This window comes from Eulemur rufifrons, chromosome 3 (genome assembly GCF_041146395.1).
Source record: "Eulemur rufifrons isolate Redbay chromosome 3, OSU_ERuf_1, whole genome shotgun sequence".
In the NCBI taxonomy this organism is placed as follows: domain Eukaryota; kingdom Metazoa; phylum Chordata; class Mammalia; order Primates; family Lemuridae; genus Eulemur; species Eulemur rufifrons.
In genome coordinates, this window is record NC_090985.1 from 73,090,434 (window position 1) to 73,093,968 (window position 3,535).

At 35.1% G+C, this 3,535-nt stretch overlaps 1 pseudogene; it reads left to right on the forward strand.

The window, feature by feature from the left end:
- Positions 1-267: 267 nt before the first annotated feature.
- On the forward strand, positions 268-467 carry LOC138382020 (small nucleolar RNA U3; annotated as a pseudogene).
- The last annotated feature ends 3,068 nt before the right edge of the window (positions 468-3,535 follow it).

Here is a 3,535-nt window from a genome sequence, read left to right on the forward strand (position 1 = left end):
GTTATGCATGACTTCACAGGATTTACAACAGAGCCAATCAAAGAAATCATGGAAGAGATTATGAATATGGTAAAAAAGGTGGGGGTGAAGAGTTTCAAAATATGAATCTTAGAGAAATTTAAGAGTAAATAGACACCAAACCAGAGGAATTAACAGAAGGTGACTTGATGGAGGTGACTGCTTCCAAACCAATGCCAGAGGCTGAGGACGAAGGTGTAGAAGTGCCAGAAAACAACTTGACATTAGACTATCTGTCAGAAGCGTTCCAAGATTATATTTTCTGAGACCATTTCTATAGTTCGTTACTAGAGAAGTTTCTCTGAATGTGTAGAGCACTGGAAACCACAAGGAGGAGACTTAATCTTCTCTCCTGAGCCTGAAGCCAGCTGTTGGTTTTGCTTCACTGCAACTGCCACTTGCCATTGATGATTGTTCTCTTCCTCTGGGAGGTTATATGCAAGACTGCTTTTGCCTGCATTTATGACATGGGCCTTTCTATGACACAGGCACTGAAACTAAAGCAAATAGTGGAAGTAGGAGTGGTACTGTATAGAATTATTTTTAAAGAAATGAACAAGCAAAAAAGTCAGACAGAAATCATGATGTATTTCTGTAAAGTTCCCTAAGGGCCTGCCTCTGCTGCCTCCCCTACCTCTTTCACTTTTATCACTCCTGGGACGACAAGAATAAGCCCTTCTCTTTCTCCTCCTCAGCCTACTTACTGGACATGAAGACAATGAGATTGAAGAACTTTATGAAGATCCACTTTCACTTAATAAATAGTAAATATATTTTCTCTTCTTTATGATTTTCTTAATAACATTTTCCTTTCTTTACCTTAGTTTATTGTAAGAACACAGTATGTAATACATATAACATAAAAATATTTGTTAATCAACTGTTTATGATATTTGTAAGAATTCCGGTCTACAGTAGGCTATTAGTATTTAATAGTTAAGTTTTAAGGGAGTCAAAAATTATAGGTGGCTTTGTAACTGCATTGAGAGTAAATGCCCCCAACACCACATTGTTCAAAGGTCAGCTGTACATAAAGTATAAAAAAAGTAAAAGTATGAGAAACTAAATATACACTAAGAGAGTGAATAATTTTATGCCAATAAACTTGAAAGTTTAGATGTAATGGATTCATTCCTAGGCAAAGTAATTTTAAAAGCCAGCTCAAGAAGAAACAGAAATAATGAAAATTATATAGCAATTAAATTAGGAATTCAAAATGTTCCTTCAAACGGCTAAGTTCAGATAGTTTTGTAGGTGAATTATTCTAAGAATTTATATCACAGGTATTTTCTGCTTTTACAAACTCTTCCAGGAAATAAAAAATAGGGGGCAACTGTTTTTCTATATGAGGCTAAATTTAACTACATAATAAAATCAGGTATCTGGATAAAAAATAAAATTATAAATGAATCTCAATGACAAAAATAGATTCAAAATTCTTGAACGGGCCGGGCGTGGTGGCTCACGCCTGTAATCCTAGCACTCTGGGAGGCCGAGGTGGGTGGATAGCTCAAGGTCAGGAGTTCGAGCCCAGCCTGAGCAAGAGCGAGACCCCATCTCTACTAAAAATAAAAAGAAATGATTTAGACAGCTAAAAATATATATAGAAAAAATTAGCCGGGCATGGTGGCGCATGCCTGTAGTCCCAGCTACTCGGGAGGCTGAGCCAGTAGGATGGCTTAAGCCCTGGAGTTTGAGGTTGCTGTGAGCTAGGCTGATGCCACGGCACTCACTCTAGCCCGGGCAACAAAGCGAGACTCTGTCTCAAAAAAAAAATAAAAAAATAAAAAAATAAAAAAAAAATTCCTGAACAATATATTAGGGGATAAAAGAAGCCCAGAAATTTATTAGCAGCAAAACTAAACAAAACCAGAACATATAATAACCAAGCTTTTCTTACCAAGGAATTCATGGCTCGTTTAAAATTAGAAAATATTTTAATATAACATATCACATTAAAAGAGTAAACCATAAAAGCTTTGTAAGCATATTAATAGATACACAAAAAAGTAAAAATAAATAGTATCCATTTATAATAAAGAAACTTAGAAAAAGCAGGCCATTTACCAAGCATGAGTCAAGGCATTAAACAAAAAGCATACTTCATAATGATACATGAACATATTTTCTTTAAATTATAAAAAAGATACTATGTCTGCCTACACTCATTATTCAACATTGTACAGAAATTTTAGCTGCTGCAGTTAGACAAATAGCAAGAAACATAAGAAATGCAACAGAAGAGACAAATGGTCATTATTTGCAAGTGATACGATATAGACAGTCCATCCTATCCAAATCTAAAGACAAGTTGTTATAATTAGGAATATAATTTGATAAGATCAATGAATAAAAAAAAGGTCAATATCTTTTATACAACAGCTTGAGATAGCTAGAAAATATAATATCTTAAATAAATATATAAACAGAAAATAAAATGCATGAGCCTTTTATTAAAATAAAGTAATAATCTTTACTAAATAAACATATATCATCTTTCTGGATAAGAAGTTATAATATCTTTAAAATGAAGAGTTTCCTCAGTTGATTTATATTTTATAAACATGCTTCATATATTTTACCCAGTACCCAGCTGAAACTGATCGGTCCAGGGGTAAATGCTGCTCATACTGGAACAAACAATTGTAAATATATTTCACTTTGTTAGAGATAGCAAGAAAACCAATATGCTAACAGAATAATATACTATAACTAAATAAGTTACAGTAGAATGGAAAAAAGTAATAAATATCAATCCCAAAGAAAGTAAGTATAAAATTAATGAAAGTAAAAGCACACCATAAATAATATATATTAATAAAAATAAAAGTACTCATATTATCAGTAAAACACCCAGGTTTCTAAAAGTTTTATAGTAAGCATATTTCTACATTTTTGTCTAAAAAATGAGTGTTTTGTCTTATACCAGGTAGTTTATCCAGTTTACAAAATAAATAATAAAATATATTTGTATGATAAATAAGAATATTTATATGTTTATTCCAGTATTTGTTGCAGTTGATTCAATAAAAGCTAAAGCCTCATTTAAAAAGAAAAAAAGGCATTTAAAATTAGGCATTAAGCAATATGACCTTAACAGAATAATGATCACTATTAGCTGTTAAAACTGTCATCTAACAGCTATATGCAGAGGGTTGTAACATCCCAACCCTGGAAGGCTACTTTTGCCCAGGGGTCAGATCTATGACTGCGGCTTCCCCCTTGCCCCTGGCAGGTGGAGAAGGAGCAAGGAATACCAGCACTTGTGTGCACCCCATGGGCAGGTGACATGCACCCCCACCACCTCCACCACTGCTTGGGGATCTGGGGAGAGCAGGAGACCAAGAGCCTGGCACCTGCTGCTGTGGCTCGGGCAATCCTGTTCAACTGCACTTTTCCAGGACCCATGCCCATAGCCCTCGGTGCCCACTGCCTACTGTTTGGGTAGCTAGACTGCTGCTGCTACTGCTGCTGCTGTCTGAAAGGCCTGGAGCAAGATGAAAGCCAGCACAGCTGC